Source organism: Netta rufina (genome assembly GCF_964035555.1).
Source record: "Netta rufina genome assembly, chromosome: 9".
Classification (NCBI taxonomy): domain Eukaryota; kingdom Metazoa; phylum Chordata; class Aves; order Anseriformes; family Anatidae; genus Netta; species Netta rufina.
The window spans coordinates 3,675,428-3,699,331 of record NC_140132.1 but is presented as its reverse complement, the minus strand read 5'-3'; positions in this window follow the sequence as shown (position 1 = coordinate 3,699,331).

Below are 23,904 nucleotides of genomic sequence, written 5' to 3'. Positions count from 1 at the left end.
AAAAAACAAACACAATATGGTGAAAATTGAAAAAGTGCTTTAAAGAATAAGCACTTTTCTAATTTCTAATAAGCACAATTTCTAAATACACTTACTCAAGAAATGGTTATCTTGTAAACTTCACAGATGATCTTTGGCATTAAAAAAATAAAAGGCAAACAAAAAAAACAAACTGACAATGACTACCACTGGTAGCCATGAAGGGGATATAATTTTTTGTATCAGTGCAACAGTCAATGGTCCAGAATACATCATCTATTGAGCTGGAAACAATTAACTAAAAAGTTCGTAATGTTCCAAATTATGCTATAATCCTGCAAGGCATAGTGACATGCAAATGTCACTAAACAAATTAAATAATTACTCAGGTATGCAAAAACAATACTATTTTTAGAAAGAAGGCTTCACCTCAGGCCCTAATAATTACAGTGTTCTGTATCAAGTTGCTCTGGAAAGTAATGTCTGAGACTCTAATGGTTTTCTTATTAACAAAATTGAATTAATTATCTATAGGCTCTGCAAAGCATTAGGTAAATGTAAAGTTCTAGGCAGTTAGAACAATCTTAAGGCAAAAAGGTTGTTCTGAAAAAAAAATAACAATAATCTTAGCTTAGAACAATAAAATAGCAAAACTGTTGAAAATTGAGTCAAATATACATGTACACAAGTAGCAGAACTGTTAAAAATTGAGTCAGATATACATGTACGCAAGTCTACAGAAACTGCGTTGGTTTTGCAGAATGCTCTGTATTGCTTCTTTTGATAGCTTTTCTCTTGTAGTCCTATCATTACAGATTATCCTATCTGTTAGTAGTAGTAGTAAATATCTGTTATGATATTTTAAAGCTTCTAATGAAAAAAATAATGTGTAGTGTCAGGTGAGTAATTCGAAAGAGTTTCAGAAAAGTTCAGTGTGGTGAAATGGAATATTAGTGGTTTTTGTTTGTTTGTTTGTTTTTTAAACTTAGTCTTAGAATTTAGAAATAGTTGTATGTCCTCTAGTCTGAGAACAAAAGTATCACGTAACTTGTCCAACAAGCTAGGTTTTATGAGGCTAGATGAGAAATCTCAAGTCATATAAATTAAGAGAAAACACAAACAGTTCTGGTACTTATATTTTTAATTTTTCTTCTCTCTATTTCTACAGCTTCTTTAGTAAGTACAGTGAAATCTGGAGTCACAAAGACACAAAGGTCAGGTCTACACACCTGGATAATCTGTAATGTCTGTCTAGACTGGTCAAAAGCTGGGACACTCAGCAGTTCCTCCCTTGCAGAGAGCTTTGAGAAAACATCTCAGGGTTATAAATGGATTGTTGCCCAATATTGATGAAAATACTGTTCCATTTTAATTTCCAGTCCTGCAGCCATTGACAGCTGTATTTAGTGATAAACATGTGACAAATGTCATTAGCTTAAGTGCAAATATTTGTGTTGAAGATGAAGTCCAAGCCAGAGTAATTGTAAGATCAAGGCTTTATAGAAATACATTTAAAAAAATTATATATATATACATAATATTATGTAAATTATATCATATATTATATATAAATACATATAATATAAATAATATATATTACATATATGGTATAATATAATGCTTTATGTATTATATTATAATATATATAATGTTATATATATATATATATATTATATATAAATAAAACCTGAGATTTCCCTGGTAATCTGAATTGCTTCAAAGCTGATCAGATACTCTGGGAGCAATTTTACAAACAGTCAAAGATACTGTTTACTTCATATTTAAATTGTGTTGCATATCTTGGGGGGGGAGGGGGGGAGAATAAAAATGCCTCTTTAGATTTCATTTTATTGCTAAAATTGTTCGAAGTGGGGTTTTGACAAATGGAAACTGTCACACAGAGAGTACTTTATAGACTTCAGCATTAGCCTCTTACTAAAACCTGTAAGCACTGTTCACTCTTATGTATATAACATTGTTTTGAATTTTTCTTGAAATCTCTCTGCACAGCTGTTAAGATTGATTTGGGGCAGGATGCAAGCCCGTAATGTTATCCTGTATGTTAGCAGCAAAGTAATGCTGAGCTAGGGCTACTGTATGTGGCCTGGAAGTTCTCAGTTACCTTGAAGTCTGTGCACTCTACAGTGTGTAGCCACTGAAGTCAACAACACCAAACTCAATTTTTCACCAGAAATAGGGTTATTGCATAACTAAATTGTTGGTATCATCCATCCCATGCAAAAATGAAGCAAAACAAATGTCCATGCATCAAATTCCATGCTTAATCAATGTTACAAAATTCTCCAGGGCAGGAAACCAGAATCTGCTGTAAAGCATGGGCATGGATGTGTGTAGAGAGGTGAAGGGGCAAAATTGATGCAAATTCTAACCACACTGTTATCTGGAAAGCTGGGATGCAGATTTAGATTTAGAAGGGCAGATGCTGTTTCACTTTTTTTTTTTTTTTTTTTTTTTTTGGACTGTGCAATGTTTGTCCACAGCCATTGCTACCAGGATTTTAGTGCATACCAGTGCAGTCTGTGTATCTCTCCACTGGGCTCTGTTAACTCATCTACCAGTTAAGTGGCAGTCTGGATGTCATGCTGCAAAAATACTACATTTAGTATCTGATTGTGCAGGTTTTGGGGGGACCTTCTTTGATCCTTGGGGCATTTTATTGCAATACCTTGAAATACCTCTTCTGACAGTAGGATATAAAACATGCAAAAGATTTGGTTTTGTTTACTACAAGGATAGTCAGCCTACTCTTTTATCCCATGTTGTGATGAGGATCATATAAAACTCTGGTACTGATGCTATCTTGGCAGTGAGGCTGAATAAAAAGGTTTCCTTGTGTTTACTGACAGATTTTTAAACTTTGGTAAGCTGTTGCCTATATATAAAGTTGAAACGGAACTAATAGAAAAAATACATATATATTAGGCAGTTACAGGTTTGCATACTGTGCTGAGACTTATATGTGGGACGCATTTGTTGCTACTGGTTTTTAATGCATTTTCAATCCTTTTTTTTCTCTGTCGAATAAAACAGATGTCTTCATTTTATATGTATTATATTTATTCTTTAAATGAGACATCATTTGGGAGATCTGTCTTTTATCTGTATCAAAACTGCTTTGAATATATAAAACAAAAGATAAATATTTCTCTTGGCTACTAACTCACAATAATATCAAGGTCAGAAAATCTTCATATATTTTCCCGTCCAGATCCTGATTTGAATTACAGTTCCAATTGTTTGTTCATAACATGTCCTCTAGGTACTTACAGTGAAGCTTGAATTTGAGTGTATGATGAAGAAATATATGGAAGTGAATGCAGAATTTATGTCAATTGTCTTCAGAATAGTTACCTTCCCAGAAGCACTGAATTGGATGCTGGGCTTCTTAATTATTAAAAAAAGTGCTGTCTGTGCTGAGAGTTCTTAAATTAGTGCTCCCTAAATTGAGCTTTTTTAACTGATGTAAAGAATGTATTACTGGATCCAGCCTTTAAAGCAAGCCCGAAGGATTTAATCATATATATTTTCAAACTGGTAATGTTGTGATTGTAACGACCTCAAAATAATGCAGTGAGTTTCAGGAGAGCTGGAACATTGCAGACACAAGGGGATGTGTTTCACATGTTTCAGCCTCAAATTCCTAGAATAGAAATATATTCCATTCCATGAAAAAGAAGTTTTTGCTTGATCTCACTTCATAGAAACCAGTCTTTCTGCAAGAGACTATTACTGGGGCATCTCAGAATCAGTCTGTCAGTCTGTCTTGTTGAGGTCCTGGATCACAATCCACTCATTTACTACATCTCCCATTTAAGAATACATGTTGGGGCTTTCATCTGGGGTTTATTTATTAGATCTCTTCTTAGATTCCACAGGACAACATGGTCTTCCATTCTAAGGTTATTTTAACTATTGATTTTTGGAATGTCTATTGGTAAACATTTAGGATTTCTACAACAAATCCACATGGTGAAGCAGAATAAATCCTTTGACCTTAGTTGGAAATTATGATTGTATGGCAGCCTTCTCCACCTTCCATCTCTGATCTGATGTGGAGAAAAAAAAAAAAGCAAAAAAAAAAATAAAATCAAACATGAGTTTAAAGATATGGCTGAAGTAGACGAATGTGTCATTGTGATGGCTATTGACATCAAGGGGTGAATTTAAGGTGTTTTTTTTTGTTTTGTTTTGTTTTTGTTTTCTTATATCAGATGCTTTGCTTGTTTTAGGTACATAGCTAATTTGATAGCAGGCAAGGAACTGGCAAGTACAGCTACATATGTTGAGTATAATTCTAATGCCAGATTAATTATGGTAGGAAAAACTTGCATATGACTATAAAGCATGCTGAATATTGATGCTGCTTAGAGCATTTTCCCTATAGAAACTAAATGAGCACTGCAGCTGGCATATCATACTGTAAATTAATTTAAGGTATAATTTGTGAAACACTTTCAGATAATTATTTCGTCTAAATTAGCATGTTTGCAAAGCATTAATTTTACTATCCATGAGGGAAAAGTATGCAAAGATACAATATTTAGCTATATATACTGAATCTTCATTTGTTTTGTCTTTTATATTTTTTAAATACCTAATGAAAAAATTATACTGTGTATATTATTCTAAAAGAAAACCGGTTATTTAAAATACCTTAAAATAAATATGTGATATTTCAGAAAATGTGCTTTTATAGTGCTGCTTCCTGTATTGTTGGTTCTGCTCTTTTGTCAGTATCAACTTGCTAATGTAGACGTACGGGTGTATTTATATATTTTATTAAATGGCCAGTAGGACCACGTAGCAAACAGTGTTTGAATCTTTTAAAATTCATATTGTTTTCTTGTGTTTTTTTTTTTTTTTTTTTTTTTTCTTTTTTTTTTAACTTGACAAATAGAGGTTGCATATTTTTTGAGTAAGCTCGTTGCTGCCTATTTATGTGCTGAGTCTGTGAAGTGCTTGTGTGTGACTTCTGCAAAATGTCCCCACTGGACACATTTGATTAAATCATACTAACTTGACCTTTTGGCAGGCACTCTGATTCAGATGGCCTACTTAGAGCTTGTTTTGAAACTAAATCTAGAAACTACTCCATCTTCTCTCATCCTAATTGTGTTCATTAAAGTGATAGATTGTCAAGGAAGACACAAAAAGAAAAGATTTTGCTTTCTGAAACTGTACCAGCTAAAGCAGTTATATCCCTAAACAGAATATGGGATTACTATCTCCCAGGGAACACATAACTTAAAAATTGGTTTAAATGTAAAACTAGTGAGATCTCTCTCTCTCTCTCTCTCTTTTTTTTTTTTCCTCTTACCTGCTCTTAACATCCACTCTGATGCTCTTTGAAGTCTTTCTATTGATTTAATAGGCTCAGACCCTTGCTCTCTTAGCAAATGTCATTGTATGGTCTGGGTCACAAATGGTAGTCAAGAGGCTCCTCACCTCCACAGGTGAATCTCTACTCCCTTTTGTGCCTGGATTATTCACATTAGTTGGAATTCTGGATTTAGGAATCTGCTCATCCCCCCGTGATACTGCTGTCCTTTGTCAGATCTTCTGGACCCCTACTTTTACAGAATTGGCTTCAGCAATTTGTTATATCTGGCTACCATCTACTGGTCTGCTCAAAATAGGTCTAGCCAGGAACTGAAGTTGTGGAAAATCTCAGAAAGAACAAACCAATGTTTAGGATTAATATTCAAGTAAAATTAATCTCTCAAATCATTGAATAGGATCTCAGAAAACAGAAGTTAAGGCTCAACCTTTTCATCATCACAGCTGTTTCATCCTGACAAATGGTTAAAATGCCACAGCTCTTCTCTGGGTGCAATTTATTGGGTCATCTTAGTTTTTGGTTAGTGCTGGGCCCTTGCATATCCTCTCTGCAATGCCCACAAAGTTCCCTGGCATCTGGGCTGTGGACGACTAGATTCTTATCAGCATTGCTGTTCCCCACAGGGTCTGTGCTTGCACCTGGGAAAATCATGAAGAGTCGCAAAGAACTGGATGTCTATGCTGCTAGCGAAGTAGGGCTGTAGGTTCACATTAGGGAGACTGACTGTGAAACTCAGAATAATTCATTTTTAAATCTTGTTGTGACAGTGCTTATTTTTTTCCCTGTGCTCTTCTGGCCCAGTGGGGAAAACTTACTGCTATCTAGGAGAGAAATGCAAGAGTAGATTCACTTGGGCCCCAGCTGAATTCTTCATTATTTGTTCATGGTGGACTGTTCAGTACTGTGTCCCTTCACCTACAGGCATCTGTGCTTAGAGAGTCCATGCGTATGTATTTATGTATATGTGAGTAAAGAGTGCATGTGTATATCTTTTATGCAAGTCTTTCCACACTGTCTGGAGACTATGTAGCATTTTGTGCAATGTTCTAATCTGAAATGCCAGAAAATGCATTTTGGCTCTTGGCTCAGGTGTCCAGCTAGTATGGAATAATTTGGGTTTTGTATCAGTCTGCCTGGGCTATAGGTCTGGGCTCTTCTGTTTCTTGAATGACAGTATTAGTCATTTTAAATTCCCCATTTTAAATTCCTGCTAGATTAATGAGACATCGTTCAGCTATTAGAAATTCCCGTGAAATTGCATTGGTGGCCAAAGAACTGACATAAATTGCTTGCATGCTTTAGCTCAGCACACTGCATTTCTGTCTGACAGAAAGGAACACTGGGTCAAACCCTGCCTTCTATCCCTAGATATAAGTGGCCATGCAGGAGGCTCAGCTAACTTCCCTCAGGGTCTCCAGACTCAGCTGAATTGCCTAGGGGTCTCCAGACCTAATGCAGTTAAATATTTGTACAGCCTTATGTTAATGTGGGAACAAATGGAAACATTACACAGGTAAGATGTAAATGTTGTTATGGCATGACCTTTTTTTTTTTTTTTGTGACTCTGAGTGCAGCAGACATGGTAGATGGGGCTGTCAAAGCAAATTGGCAGAAGGGCTCAGGTGTGCTCTAGTTGTATCAGCAGAGAGCCTCCCATGTTGGCTCCATTACAGCTACAGTTACTGAGGACACTTTCATTTAAACCGTTGGCGTGCATCTAATATTTCTCACAGCAGGGAAACTGGGTATGATGGACAGAAGCAGAAAATATCAGCCATAGTCAGGTTAATACTCAGCTAAATGCAAATGGGAGGCAAACAACTAAAACAGACAGAACAAATCTTCTGCTGGATCAGGCTGGTGATCCTCCAGTAAGTTCAGTGGAGCCACATTAATTTGTGCAAATTGCAGTTCTCATTCAGTTAGTAAGAATTTTTAAATAGAATTCCACACATCTGAAAAATAAGTATTAGTCTTTTCTTTCATAGTGGCTATGCTCATTGAGTTGTACATAAGTACAACATTGATTCTTTCAAGGATACCACCTGTTCAAGGTGTGGCTGTGTGTATGATTAGAGGCAAGAATATACCAAGGCATCAGGCCAGTCAGTAAAGCTTTTGTTGACTTCAATGTTAACCATTTCTGAAGCTGAAGTGAAAAAAAATGAGTCACCAGGTCCAAAGGTTTTTAAAAGAGGGGTTAGAAAAAAGGGGACTGACGGAACTACAGCCCAGTTCAAAAAAGACAGAACCGAGGGGTCAGTTCTGGCTTTTAGGGCCAGCTTCCAGAATCTGTATGAATTAAGGATTTGAAAACTTGAAAACTTTGCTCTGTTGATGTTGACAGCAACATTTCTGTGGCTTTCAGCAGAGCTAAGTTTTCACCCCAGATTTTCTGGTAAATCTTTAATATAAATGTCACATTGATGTTGGTGTATGTTGGGACTTTATTCATTTTACCACACTGAAATAGACAATACTTATTCTTACATTGAAGGTATTGAGCTGAAATTTGGCACATAAATTTTTTCATAGCAGAATGTCCTTCTTACCAGATTTATAGTACTGCTGACTGCAGAGGTCTCAATGCAATACTTATTTTAGCATTCTATTTTTAGATCCTGTTTCAAAATCTAGGTCAGCTTGCTTGGCAAACTGATAAGAAGGATATGCTGTAAGACTAGAAGGTGTCACTCTTACAGATGATAAAGACATGGCCTTTTTCAGTCTGGTGATACCAGTTTTATTTCAGGATTAGAAACTTCTGAAAGCTTTTAGGATTTCATTTTTATATCATAAAATATTGAAAATGATGTTTCCAGAGGAATTTACTTCTATGAAGGAATTGAGCCAGTGAAGAGGACAATTGGAAAGACCAGACTCTCAAGGAATTTATGGCTGTAAATGCAAACATAATCTGTGGAAGAGAGAAAAGACTTTGCAAATCACAATGTTCATGAAATTATCATCGTTCACTTTTTCTTACTCCTACCATGTATGACCTGCAATAAAAGGAACAGTAAGAAAAAGGAAAAGCATTTTTTGCCAAAATGTTAGCCAAAGTTTCTGTAAGGCTTGCTGAGTGCTCCAAAAGCTTTGCAGATCAGGAGGAACTGCATTATTCAGTAAACCAAATTCTACCAGCTGATTTAAAGGAATCAAAACTACTTCAGTATCAGTTGTATTTATTCAAATCAGGTAAGATTGGGTGTTGTCTCAATAAAGAACATCCTTTCCTTGAGGTTAGAATTTTCAAAATTTCTTTCATCCAGACAAACATTTTGCTTTAGACAAACCCATGCCAACGGGCACAATGCAAATTTGTTTGCAGAGAGATTTATTTTTGGGGAGAAAGGATTAATTCGAATCCCAAGTATAATTTAGAGCTGCATTTTTGAGCTAAGGTGTTCTTTTTCTTTTTCTTTTTCTTTTTCTTTTTCTTTTTCTTTTTCTTTTTCTTTTTCTTTTTCTTTTTCTTTTTCTTTTTCTTTTTCTTTTTCTTTTTCTTTTTCTTTTTCTTTTTCTTTTCCTTTTCCTTTTCCTTTTCCTTTTCCTTTTCCTTTTCCTTTTCCTTTTCCTTTTCCTTTTCCTTTTTCTTTTTCTTTTTTCTTTTCTTCATGATGCAAGTCCTCAGTTCCCTTTGGATGTGACTGTTCTCTCATTATAGCTTCTTGGCTGGAAGTTGGTTGGTTGAGCTTATTTCTCATGGAAAGGTTTTTAATTGACTGTGCAGGATTTGTTTATTCTCTGTGCTATTCTACTTTACTTCCTTTCAGGTTTTTATGGATCAACAGATGTTCATAAAACAGAATATTTCTTTCTAAGTGTTCTCTCTGCTCCTGCAACTCTTCCCCACTTGAACTCAACATCCTCTCTGTAACATAACAGTCATTTGCAGAAACCAACTGTGTTGTCAAATGAGGCATAAGCAGGGAGAGCAGATGAGCAGTAAAGAAGCATAGATCACATTTTCATGCAAATATACTACTAATAAGCTAAGAGAACAGCCCTTCTCTTGAAAATAAAAATGCTAGTTAGTGGAATCAGCATCTAAATGAAACCTTTTTTCTAACTTTTATAGGGGTGTCATTTGCTTTTTAATGCTACCCTGTTACATATAATTTCATTTGTTATAGGTACTGCAGCTAAAGTGTCTGATGAACCTATGGATCTATCTACACTGTCTTTCCTTCTACTCTTCCTCTCTTCCTCTCTTCCTCTCTATACTATCAATCTTAAGATTATAAATTGCCATCACAGGATAATTCAGATTGAAAGGGGGATCAGATGTTCTCTAGTTCCTCCTCCTCAGTCAGCTATGAGACCAGACCAGGTTACTGAGGACTTTATTCAGTCTGGTCTTGTAAACCAATATGGAGACCACACAGGTCTGGCTAGCTGTTCCATTACTTGATTGTCCTTGAAGTGAAGAAGCTTCTCCTTTCATATAAGGTCTGTTTTAGTTTATGTCTTAGTTTAAGGTCTGTTTTAGTTTATGTCTCTTGCCATGCACCACTGTGAAAAGCCTGGCTCTGTCCTGATAGTGTTACCTGGAAAGATGTTTTTAGGTCCTGCCAAAGCATTCTCTTCTCCAGCTCAGCTAAGCCAAGTTCCTTCAGCCTCTTCTTGTAGGGCAAATGCTCCAGTCTTGAACATCTTGGTTGGCCCTCCACTGAACTCACTCAAATTTATTGGAGTGTTACCTGTGTTTGGGGTCCAAAACATAATTACTGGCTACAGCATGTATTTTACAAAAATAAAATTTCACTCCTGTTTCAGTGTTCTTGACTACACCTGTATAGCTCAGAATTCATCTACTCTAAGAACTAGTACTACAGCTATTATTAGATAGAAAAGGTGTTTGTTGTTTGTTTGATTTTAATATATATTGGATTTTCATTTAAGCTATGTGAAAATCATAATCTTGCTGGGTGCCAGTTCAAACAGCAGGTCCATCCATACCAGACAGGTAAAAACCTTAGTGAACTTTATATCAAATAAGATCATATAATCAGAGCATAAAACTAGTGTCAAGAAAGGAAATGCAACACATTTGTTCCCATCTGTTCATAAAAAAAGCTGGCTATATCCTACTCCGGGATATTTTCTTTCAGTGCCAGTAAAAATTGTCATTATTGATCTTCTGATCTACTGATGGAAGGACTTGATTCAGTCTGAATCTGCTTTGAGAAAGTTACTTGCTGAGCTGCCTGGAAAAAAAAAGTAGTTTAACAGGGAGACAGAAAGAGTCTCTGATTCTGTTTTTCTTTCTCAGTTTCCTTGTCCTTATATCTTGCAGTTAGGTCTGATCACCTTAAGAGCTGCAGGTGCTATGGGAAAGTTCAGCAGATTGCAGTGAGGCAGTCCAAAGAATGCCAACCTTTGCATATTCCTTGCTTTCCGCATCTCCCGCTGCTAGCTCCCACTCTCTGTAGTTTTTTAATTCCTGTATGTACAAGGAACTAATTCTATTTTCCTGTTTGTGACTAGGATGTTTTTGGAAAGTGAATATTACAAACTGATAAGAATCTGGTACAACAATAATACTCAAATTAACTTCAGTTTGTTGGTCTGGAACTTTTTTAGTTGCTCCCTGAATTATTAGAAGTGAAGCAACAGCTTGAATTTCTACTTTGATTTAAAAGAACCTGTAAAGAAATAGGAAGGTAGAAATTCCTATTAGTGCCTCAAGTGTTCTATTCCACCTTTGCTGATCAGACATACATGAAAGTCCTTCAAATAGCCTTTGAAGATAGAACTGAAGCAATTGATATATTCACTTCTTCCCCATGAAAATGACCTTTTGCAGGGGTTGAGACATTTCCATTAGTGGATATTTTTCCAGTAAGGTATTTCTTCTTTTCTAATTTATTTATTTATTTAATATTGCTTAAAGGCTAACTTCTCATGTACTTTGAAGCTCGGATGGAAATGAAAACAAGTTTTCAGTATCTCCCTAAAATCTTTCAAAAACTTGGAGGTAACTGATGCCTAATGATCTTCTCTCCTTAAAACTCCCCAGGCTCTTGTATATGAGCCTCCTCCCTCCAACGGGGATGAAATATCAAAATAACTTCTACATTAAGAAGGTTCTTTTGTTTCCTTCTTTTGTTCCCTTCTTTCTTTCCCATCTTTCTTTCCCTTCTTTCCTTTTTTTTTTTTTCTTTCTTTTTTTTCCTCCTCTGGTGACACCAGAATGAAGTATTATTAGAGGAATTCTTATTTTGCTTATTATAGTTTGAATAATAACTACACCGTTACTTTAATTTGAAAGTGGTTTGCAGAATGGGCAGGATTGGGAGCTACAGTCACTGACAAACTTTGCTTTAGTAACTAACCTTTTATGGTAAAGAAGCCATTTTCTGCTCCTTGACTAGGCTTCTGGCAGAGTCACTAAGGAAAGACTTGTTGAGTGCTAGGAGGCAGCATGGAGCCATTTCTGATGTCAGCCCATTGTGAGAGATGGTTCGTTCACTTCAAATGATTTAGTTCAGTCTAAGACATTTGTGTGTGACTGTGTAACTGGGTCACATACATGTATGCTGGTAGGTAAATCATTGTGGGAAATGAGTTGTACAAAGATTGTGAGGTGTCCTCAAGGCTGTAAGTAGTCTATAGAAATGGTATTCAGAGGAATGAATGTCAATACAAGTAGCTGGTCAAAAGTACTCACCACCTTATTCAGTAAAAGCAAACGTATTTTCTTCATTTGACAGTTTTTTCAAGAAAAAATAGAGTTTCCTTAAAAGTTGGATTTATTTTATTTTTATTTTTTTTGTCATTTGAAAACGATATAGATGTTTTTAGATAAGCACTTCTTGATTAACATTACTTCTTGATTAATGTCATCTGTATTGTATTGACACAAGCGGAATTAAACTGTAATGTTTCCCATGTACCCCATCAGCTGCACTTCCCTGTTGTCCAGCTTTTAATTGACTGAATACCAGAGAACTGGTGCTAACTATCACCATCCTGAACCGTAACACACCAGTTCAGGCATGTGCATAAATCCTCTGCTTTACCATTAAGAAATCAACTTTGGAATGTAGTATTCATTATTATAGAAATGCTGTCCTTCTACTATTTAAAAATAATAATAAAAAATAAATAATTTTTTATAGTACTATTCCAAACATAGCAGTTCTCATCAACCATAGGTCATTCACATTTTTCAGTTCCAGGACAGGCTGTGATGTTGGAGGATGTGCCCTTGGGATATGCTGCCAGATGAATATTGCCTTTTAGACATTTCTCACTGCTGTGTTCAGAGGGCAAGTTTGATCAATGTATGGTATGAAAGATGAAAGATGAAATATTAATTTGGTTCAGATCAAGAAGGATGACTGCCTAAAAAATGATGCTGCTTCACACAACTTTCTGAACATTATTTTGTACCCATAAACCTGTCACTCCTTTTAAGTGATAATGCTCATTTCTCTGTTCAAGAGCCAAGATGATAATTTGGTTATGAAGTTATATTTGGGTGTTTTGTTTTTGCTATGGAACATTAATGGATTTATGCAAAATTTCTTGATTGCTTGAATAAATATTCTCCTGAGGAAATAAACTTTGATCTTAATCTTCACATTTAGCTTTGCAATGCCCTTGGCAATATGCACCCATGTGCATTTTTCATTCATTGTTTATAATTGGATATTTCATTGAGAATTCTGTGCATCTGCAATCCATTCCTTATAGATGCACCTTGCAAAGTTAATATTTTATCTATTTCATAATTACTCAAAGATTAGCAAGTCCTATCTGCAGCAAAGCAAAACTGGAATCGTGAACTTATGCCAATATATTTTTTTTTTTCCTACAGATAAATGAACTGTAAGAACTACTTACTTTTAGGCACATCTACTGTGCACCTAAGCCACACATGTTACCTCTTGAACATAAGCGGTGGCAGATGTATCTGAATGCTGATCATGTATGAAAATCCCTGAGTGTAATGTAGGGAACAAGAAATACTTAAGGAGAAATACACTTGCTGCCAATGTTAGAACAATGTATCTGCATCCCTCTCTTCTTAACCTTTGCAGAAGACCTTTAGAGAGAGGTGTCAGGGCAACTATCTTAAGACATGTTGTACTGTTTGTTAACACTGAAAGCCTGCACTTCTGGCATACTCTCTAGGCTGAACTTCAGTGTCAGTTTTCCTTTGTCTCCCCAAAGGACCATGTTTAAGGAGTTTATTAACAGCCCTTATTTTGTTAACAAACTGAGCTGCTTGATTTTGTTGTAGGGCTTATGACAGAAGCCAGTGGTGTGGAGTACGAAGGCTGCAATTTTAGCCATTAGAACGTGCTCTCTTGTAATGTCAGCCAGTAGACTGCAGAGCTGGGTGTTTTCTGTTCTCATCTTTCTCTGTCTTCGTTCCATATGTTCATAGTATCTTTTATTACTTAGGCATTGGAGTGGGTTGCCCAGGGAAGTGATGGAGTCACCATCCCTGGGGGTGTTTAAGGAAAGGTTGGACTTGGCACTTAGGGACATGGTCTAGTGAGTGATGTTGCTGGTAGGGTGAGGGTTGGACCAGATGGTCTTGGAGATCTTTTCCAACCTTTATGATTCTATGATTTGCTGTTAATGCTATATATACCAGTCAATATGCAGGATGTGCTCTGTGTACTCTGATATTATATCTATCTACACAGGACCATGCCTGGTCATGTGTTGGGAGAGAGATGAGTCGTCATAACTTTTGATTCTTCTTAGCTTTGGAACTAGTACAGGAGGGTTTAGGAGTCCAATGGACCAGGACATGGCCTGAGGGAGTGCAAGGAGTGTTTGAGGGTGCAGGAATTGCTGGGATGGTGATGAACTACTGTGTAGAGAAGGTGGTGTTCAGTCTGACAGAGCAACTTATGCACAATGCTCCTTGAACAAGCTATCCTTAGATGAACTACAGCACTGAAAGGAAACTGGTTCAACCAGCCCAAAAATAGGGTCTAAACACAAACTAATATACATAAAATGTACATGATCAAAGAAGATCAGGGCATGGAATGAAATGAAGAGAGTTGGTATGACAAGGTAGATGTACCTTTTATCTTCAAGAACTTAGAGTTTTTGTGTCTCTATCAACAGATGAGAAGAATCTTTTTCTTCTTTGTCTCAGTTGCTTAAAATTTGCATCTGATCTATGGTTTGACTTTAACTTCCAGACACTGCTTGTCACTATGATGAAGCCTGCCAGAGTAGAAGCCCCTTTTCGTGCCTAATATTCTCTTCCTGAGTGTGCACTCTTCATTGTTGTGTTACTTTATTATATTCTTCTGATTAACATTTTCTGCTTGGCACTTGTGAGGTATTTGCTATAATCCTTGGATTATGTCTTTGACTTTTTTTTTTCTTCTTATCCATTTTTTTTAACATCCTTCAGAAAGAATGGATTTTATGTAGTCTTCCTCTATCATCTTCAACAAGAAGATTGTACTGATTTACTATGCTTGTGCATAGGGATTAGAAGCTAATAGACCTTTAATTTTTTTTCCCTAAAATAAGCAGGGAAGTGGAGGCTGCATCCTGGTCAGTGCAGTCTCTCTTTATGTACAGTCCACCCTGAGAATTATTTATAACTTTGAAATCCTTAAGGGGAAGGGACTGTGTGGATGCACAGCATCCCTGGAAAATCTATGCTCTATGCAAGGTTCAGGCCAAGGATTTCAGCCTCCACCTGGAATTTTCACACCACAGATACCTTTTCAAGATTTTATAGTAGGGACTTGACTGATTTTTTTTTTTTTTTCTTCAGCCAGAAGAGTTGCAGAAGATTAAATAAATGTCCTGCCTAGTTTTCTGTTTTCCTACATCCTTCTAACAAACAGAGCCGGAGCAATGGGAATCTTAGAGCAGTGTTAGATCAATGATATACTCTTTTTTTCACGAATGAAAAGTAAGGTGAAACGCTCACAGAGTTGGAACTATTCAGTGGGTTAAACGTGCAGTGGAGAAACTTAAATGGCTAAGTGCAAGAAGGTTAAGCCTTCTAAGCACTCCTGAAGATCAATTTGCCAGACACCTGCTGCTGTTTTCTTTCTATTTTGTGGAAGTAGGTCAGGAAGCAACTAATGGATGTCTCACATGCTTGGCGTTTATTATTTTTAGTCATTTTTTGTTCCTTTTATTGATGGTTTTTACACACTGATGATGTTGAAAGCTGCCCTGAAGATATTTGCGTTCAAATAAGTCAAAGTCTGGCAATCCAGGAGGAAAGTCAGGTCATATAAAAGTCAAGATGTCCCCACACAATGAGACAGTTTGCTCTATGAAATAAGCCAATAACCCCTTTGCTTAGCAGATTGAAATGACAGATAAAGTGCCTGAGGCACAGTCCCCTTATATGAGTTCATCAGACTGCAGGCATACATGGCTTTCCTTTATACCTATATTTGCCTTCAGGATGTTTTGGTTTTCTTGAGCTATGAAAGTTGAAGTGGGGATATTTATGTATTGTTAGTTCTAAGGTAAAGGTGAGAACTGTAGGAAGGGTCCACAGCCATGCTATGTTAGAGTGACAGTGATACTGGCTAATTGGTTCCTTTAGGAATCTTACAGATGGGTTGAACACGCATGGTGTGTGAGCAAACAAAAAATGACTGCAAAGCAGATCCACATGGATACAACATATTAGCTGCAGAACAAAGCAGAACTGATGTAAAACTAGAAAATCAGGTATTGATCAAAACTCGGACAACCACCTTGTTCGTGCTAGGAAGTGATGTTGTAGATGTGGGCAAGGTAGAGAAAGTCTAGGTGGTCATGTGCCAATGACTGCAGCAAAGTTCTCTTATGATGAGTGTTCTTGACTTCCATTCAAAGCATTGGCAAAATCTTAAATTTTTTTAACTTCTGTAAGTAGACAATTAGACCTTTCATATTTAGCTCATTCTCAGTGAGTACCTCTGGGATATAGCAGTGTAATTTCTTCTTATCTGCATTAGCATGTGATAACAACCTCACTTGGTATGCATGAAAATAACGGTACAATTTGCCCATCATTCAGCAGACTAAAGATTGAGGAAAGATGTTTGAAAAATCCCCCCCAAAAAGCATGAAGAGAGAAATTCAGTGCACTCAAAACAGTAGCTATTTTTTCTAATATACATGTATTCAGACTGCATTGATGTCAGCAATGGTATGGGATACTTAAAGAATGTCCTAAGATATAAATAAAACTAAAAATAATAACTAAAAACAGCCTAAAGTGTTTACGTAGGTAACTAAATTCTTTGTTGGTTGAAATGGCATCCACATTGTGGGTGAGTGGAATTGCTCTGTGCGTTTTGCTACATCAGAATCTAGAATTGAACAACATCGTGTCCTGACTGATTATTAAACAGAAGTTTTACAATGCCAGTCTGAAATAATCTCATTTGTGGCCAGATGAATGCAAGCTTCCCTACTGATCTGTCTCCTGGAGGCTCCTTTTTAGTTTTAGCAGTGCAGTGTATTCATACAAAGACTACAGTAGGATTCTTTCTGCTTTTATCTTAATGTCAGAAAAAGAAAAGTCAATGCATCAGGAGCTCTTTGAAGTAATTTCAGTGGTTTGAAAGAATGTTATTCATTGTCTGTGTCAATCATATTAACACTTCCAATTATGCTCCTTGTCAGTGGGGACAAACAACAACTTTTACCTGAGAGTCTCTGCTGTTGTGGAAGAGAATTGTACATTTTTTCCTGCCATGGGGATTTTTTATTTTTTTTCAACATGTCATTTCTACCAATCTAAGATGGAAACGTGATTTCGGCATGCATGGTCTCCATTTTGGCTGCAGACCTATTCCAGTATTAACCCTTCTACTTCTCTGAATAGCCATTAATTGGATTATATAGTTGTTAAAACAACCTTAGAATTTAAATTGGAAAAAATGTAGGTTTCTGATACTTAATAACTAATTGTTGTAATAAATCACTGAATTAAGTTGCAACCCATAAGTTATTAAGTAATCCTTATTGTTAGCAGTACTTTTTCTACACAGCCACGAAAGCTTGATAAATCATTAAAGATCAATCATGACTATGTAAGCACATGATGATATATTTCTATTTTTAATCCTTTCAGGCTACATTTTGGCAATTGCATAATGCTAGCAAAGGGCATAACCACAATTACAGATACCTTTAGACAGTAAGAAAAGCAATGCAATAACCTTAGTAAAAATTGCTCTTCAGGGGAAAATGTGACTTCCGTCACTTGTAGAAAATGTGGTCTTTTTTTCCTTTTTAGTCACTACAGTGCCATTAAGAAACGTAGTCAAGCAGTTTGGTAGGAAAAAAGAGCCAGTGCAAAGATGAAAAGAATATCTTTGTTGTGAAAGACACTTCCCAAAGCTACAAAAAGAGAGATGGTTGAAGAATGAGGGTGATTTGAAAATATCTGAATTCTCCTGGGGTGCCTTGGCTTATACATGTTTACTCCTGGCTTGAAGGTGGCATCATCTTCAGGAACAGAAGCCACATTTGTTGCTGTGCCAGATGGCTACATGTCCTAGGTTGGCTTTGAACTTGTCAAAATATATAAGGGTGATTTCATGTGAAAAACTAGATCAGGTGAGATACTCACCATGCGGTTTTCTTCTGGACTATCTAGTTATTTAAGCTTTATGGCAAGGCTGTAATGTAATGTAGCAGCTACTGACCAGATTTAAGATTGCATGTAGTATGCACTTGTGCACTGTTCTAACAGTAGTACTACTTTGTAGATTTATAGGAGGCACTAGAATAAAGAGATGAAAACAAGACACAAGTTGTGTTATGCCTGGACACGCCACATAAACCTTCAGTAAAAATAGGCACTGGAGCTCCTTTGCCAGTGTTACAGAAGGGCAAACAATCTGCAGACATAAACTGAAGAGACAGGCTGATGTTTATGGTTACTTGCTTCACACTTGAGCAGGTCCAGAGCAGCTCCTGGGAATTACTTCAGCAGCCTGAGGGTCCCTGGCTGCTTCTGAACAGAGAGATCTGATGAGCTCTTCAGGGTAAGAATGAGGTGAAAACCATTCCGATCCTTCCATGGGCTGTCTGGTCCTATTAATTTATCAAGGTAACAAGCCTTGTGTGTAGAGTATCATCCAGTGCTTTTTCTGAAGTCATTCTCACAGACTCTACAACAGAGTCTACAACTTTACAGCCTGGCCAGACTGTAGACGCTTCTTTTCAAAGGTCATTTGAATGGATTTACAGTGCTGTAATGCCGTACCAGAGCACTTGCTGATGTGCAGCATATCACAGATGCTGCTGCACTGCTAGTATTGGGTAAGTGCTCTTCAATTTATGGCTCCATTCCCAGCATGACTTCCTGGGCATTTTTAGGCATGCTGCTCTCAGAATCAGCAAAATGTAGACAATATTGTGACCTTGCTTGATGTGGAAGGGGAAGACACAAATCCATATATAACCAGCATGTGTTTGTTGTTGTTGATGGGGGGAGGCATTTGCTGGGAAAGAAATTGCCCACGTAGTTTTATAAGACCATTGTATTCCTGCACTGAAAGCAAGGCTCTGTCCTCAGATGAGAAATAATTGGTAGTTCAGACTTTCACAGCAGGTAGTTAAGTAAATATCTCTTGTCCATGCCAGGGATGGTAACCTAGAGCATCTCGGTCAACTCGGATCTTTCTGCAAGTTGCTACAAATACTTTCTGCTGAAGAGAAAAAAGCCAGAACAAACAGCATCAGAAAGTCACTGAAAACAGGCAAACTATATGTATATTATTAATCTTGAGCAGAGAAATTTCTTCAGCACTTCTTAATATTTAAATGTCTATTTAAATGTCTATGCTGTCCCACAGTGTTCAATAATACCTCCTTTTGTTCTGGCAGGAAGCTTCTGAATATTAGGATTAATATTAGTCTTAATATTAGGATAGAAACATTCACTAGTTTCTTACTCTCATTTTGAACATGTGTTTAAGTCATTATTTGAAGTTGGTTTTCCTCAGTTAAATTATATTTGATTCTCATTAAGAGACTGATTTTGTGGAGCCTGAGTTCCTGCAGTGATGCCCTCAGCACATTAGGGATATCTCTCAGCACCGAGCAGGAACAAACTCTTAACTTTTGAAGAGTTTTTTATTTGGCTTCAAGAGAGTTTAGAAAGGCTTTGGCTGATTCTGTGTAGGACTCAGGGATAAGTGTGTTTATGAAACCAGAAGAAAAACAGAAGAGAAATGAAGCCCTGGAAATTGTAGACGCCTTCTCTTAAAATCCAATTATCTGCTGGGAAACAAGAAGCAAGAGGAGAATAATTGAATGGGACAGTACAGAAAATCCGTCTTTGTAGTCCTGTAGAGCAGGACATATTTCAGCTGCCTGGCTGTTACACAAGCATCGTTATTTATCTGTTGGTAACTTGCTTCTGACATTATCACTAAATTGGTATCACAGCTTGTTGTCCATCATTTGTGTTCATTTGAAGATGCAGCATCTAATACTTGGCCTCTTTTACTTGGCTAGCACAGTAAACCAAACAACCTTAAGTTGTCTTGGAAAATAATTCAGCTTCCAGAAATTAAACATGTATTTTCAAAATCTGTTTTATCATCTAGAATTTTCTTCTCAAAACAAAATATCTCTTAAATGGAATTACCTTTGAATGCCAGCTTCATTTTGATCAGTAAAGTCCTGGCTGAGAAGCAGACTGGCCAGTGCTGGCCTGCTGTTGTGAAGGGTGTTTTGTGGAAGGAGATGTTCAGAGTCTGAGAGACCTAAGGAAATGGCCACTGTCAGAAGGCAGAGAAGATGAAACTGGAGCAGTCTATTCCTATTACTCCTAGTGTGGACAGCTTATTTCCAGAGAAAAGTAGAATTTGAGGCCAGACTGTGACCAGCTGCTGTTTCTGTCCTAAGTCTCCTTTCGGAGAAAGACAGCTGTAAGCTTTTCTTGTCCTCCCTGTTGCCACCAGCTCCTGGGATATTGCAGGTGCATGGGTATTTGTGGAAGTTTTATTATGCTTTGCAAAGTTTCTGTCAAAGCATACTGCACAGAACCTTATTTTATAATGGTAGGTTCAAGGTAGTTGATTATCTAGATATTAAAATGTGAAACAAAAAATTGCCGTATAGTATAGTTGGCAATGCTGGCTTTTAACAGTAAAATAATTAAAGCTATTGCTGTCATCTCATTAGTGATGGCTGGAAAACTGAGGGACAGGAATTGTCAACAATTTCAACAAGGGTTATGGTTTTTTTTTTTTTTCTTTTTAATTGTTGTGCTTATCTTGACCTGTGCTCCAGCTGCATGTGCAAAGGGAGATTTGGAAAGATATGATACTGGCAGTGGTGTGGGAAGGAATTATAGTCAGTTGGAGGATACACTTGTTACATCCTTGCCTTTTCAGTAAAAAAAGAAAACGTACAGATGGAAAACAAATTGGCAGTAGGTTGGTTAAGCAAAATACTGGTAACAGATCTTCAGTCTGATAAAAGACATAGCATAAATAGTACATAAATCTTTGCATTACTAGTAATGTGACATTTAAAAAAATATATTTTAAAGGAAGCCAAGTGAGCTACCCCTGCCTTGAACAGATTCAATAATACACAAGTTTCCTGTCCCCTTATCTGTTTAGTTAAATGGATTTGACTGTGAAAAATGGTTTTGCTTTGAAGAGTGCTTTAAAACAAAATCTAGTAAACAGAATTTAGTTCGTATGAGGTATGCAGTTCTGAATACAAATCATCAATTTCTTAAGCGTGAGTGGACTTTTTTTTAGTATATATTTGGTGTGCTTATTACAGATTCTGGTGTGCTCAAGGTTTAAACCACAGTATTAAGTATGTGTTATAAAGAAGGAAAATAACTGTGCTGGGTAGAGTTAGAAAAAAACAAATTTCATGTGTTTGTTTAAATTTTGATATGGGAAGTTTGTTTCTTTTTTCATTGTGATCTGATGGTGCAGAAAGCAAAAAATAGCTGCTGATCACAGTGGGCAGGCCCCAGTCTGACACTCTGGAGAGCTCTTTTGGGAGATATATAACAGGGGAGTCCCAGTGGCTCCAAAACTCCAGAAAATAAATGTTTTCATAAATGCAGCATAACTAGTTAGTGTTGCAGCAGCACCTAGGTTTTCATCTGTTTTTCTCTTCTATTTTTTTCTCTTTCTTTTTTTTTTTTTTTAAAGTAAGTTAAGTTGAATAACAGAGGGAGTCATAGCATACCATATATGTCTTTTCTTCAAAAAATGTAAATTATCATTATCAAGGGGCAATAATAAATACACATTACCATACAGTGTTTAATAATATGGTACCCTGCTTTGGTGAACCCCCAGTGGCACATCACCCCTGAGCAATGGCAATATGCATCTCAAAAAACCTCCCTCGGTGAGCAAGAGACTGCAAGATATGGCACTCAGATTTAATGCAGAATCTCATCACCAAAGATAAAATGATTTTATGAAGGACAAAAAATCTATTGGGGTTTGCTGGTGTATTTACATTTCCATCTGGAATATAAATTATGCTGAAGAGTGTATTCGTGCAGTTTTTTATGAATCTGACAATGCTGAGCTCCTATCAGGCCAAGCAGCAGTTGACTCGTCTGACCCTGGAGGAAAAATTGCTCAGAAGCTTAGTGTATTTTTAATGCTCAGTCAGGGATTACATCTGTGCCAGCACCAGCCCGGAGTCTTGGCTGCCTTATCAAAAGCAGGGATACTGGAGGGTTTCTTTCTCTTTTGGTAGATTTTCCTGTTAAAGGTGTTAAAGATCCTTGGATCGCATTGAAAGAAGGAACAAGGCCACTACAGAAAAGGAGAACGCTTTTACTTCTGGGACACATAAACAGCTTATGAGATGTGTGTGCACAGAGTTCGATATTTGTACTGCAGGAAGGGAGTTTGTAATCCAGGTAAAGAGCAAGAAAACCAGCTGGAATGACATCAGAAATACAGGGCTTAATAGAATTATTATTAATAATAATTAATAGAACTATTTATATGTAGTACCCACAGTAAACATGGGAATAATCTGGCTGGGGTGACTTAATGGAAAACATAACTGCTTGAAATTCAGATAAATCAGTCTAGCATGTAAAAAGGGTGGGGGTAGGGCAAAAAAACTTCTGGGGTTGACTAGAATATTGGGTGTCGTAGTAAAATTATCACTGTAATTGGACAACATAAATACACAGCTGCAATTCCACATAGACACAAATGGACCTTCTGAATAGAAAATTAGAGAATCACTGGAACTTTTGAAATCATTCCTCAGTAAGGCCTGGGAGCCCAGGGAAGTGCTTTTGCACCAGTGACTGTGATCACTTATGCTCTGGCTGAGAAGGAGGTTGGTGGAAACGGCACACATTTTAACGATCACAGTGGTGAAAGCTCCACATGTTTAAATTAGTAGAATTAACCTGCAGATTTTAAAGTGTGTTTAGAGACCTAAGTAAGGACAATGGAGTTTCTAAATGCATACATTCTTGCATATGCTAACAGGAATGTAGCAGATTCCCTCGTGTTGGGAATACTCTGATATCCACCCTTATATCCCACCCTGGAGCCTCAGTACAATGACTAATACAAACAGCTGGATTATTCAATTTTAATAAATTTTCAAACAAATACCAAATTGTTTCTATTTTCAGCTCTCTTGTAAGGGATGTCCTGGTTTTCTATGGGAATATTTGCTGCTATTCCCACTTATTTACAAAATCAGTTTTGAACACATTTGTCAGTTTACATCTGGATACTAGGAATTGTCACTTACATTGTTTGATAGCCTTTTACTGGGAGGCTTGAATCCTTGAAGCTTCTAGGCAGTAGAGTAATGAAATGTGATAGCAAGCGTTTCATTTCTAGCCTGAATGATAAGGTGGCATTCCTGTGAACTTGTGGGCATTTTTGTTGTTCTTTTTGTTTGTTTGTTTCCTTAAATATTTCTCATGAAGAAATCCTACCTCCGTATAATAGTTGCACAACATGAGGGCTTCAGTCAGGAGAAAAAAAATCGTGGTTCTCTTTTTATCCCATTAAGCTACCTTTTCACATCTCCAGTTATGGTTTACTTCAGAACCACCTGGCAACAAACCCATTCTTCTTTTGTTGGTGTTTCTGAGCAGCTGTGTGTTGGCTGCAAAGAAGCATGTGTATGTATACTCCTCTTTACAGCCAAAACACAGTTTGCTTAAGCAATCTGACACTTCTATACTTCATATTTTAACACCACTGTCAGTCTACAAAATGTTTACTCTGTATATTCTTGTGCATCATATTGGAGGGGTAAGTAATACCTCATAAGTGCTGATGTTGCCTCACAGTAGCAGATTTCTTCTAGTCCCATAGTTCCTGCAGTAGTACCAAATACAAAGTTCTCTGCTCTTTTCTTATTCATTTTTTCTCTTTGAATCTTACAGCAGAATAAATCTGAAGTCCATTTGGTTGAATTTTACATTGCAGCTGAAACACTATTTTATTTTTTTTTGCCGCTGTTGTGTGCTCTCAGCTGGCATCAGTGGCATTTCACCCTGTTCTGTTTGGTTACTTTTCCACTTCAAATACTTAAAATCTTTTGAAAACTAAAGGTTGGGTTTGTTCATCTGTGAGAAC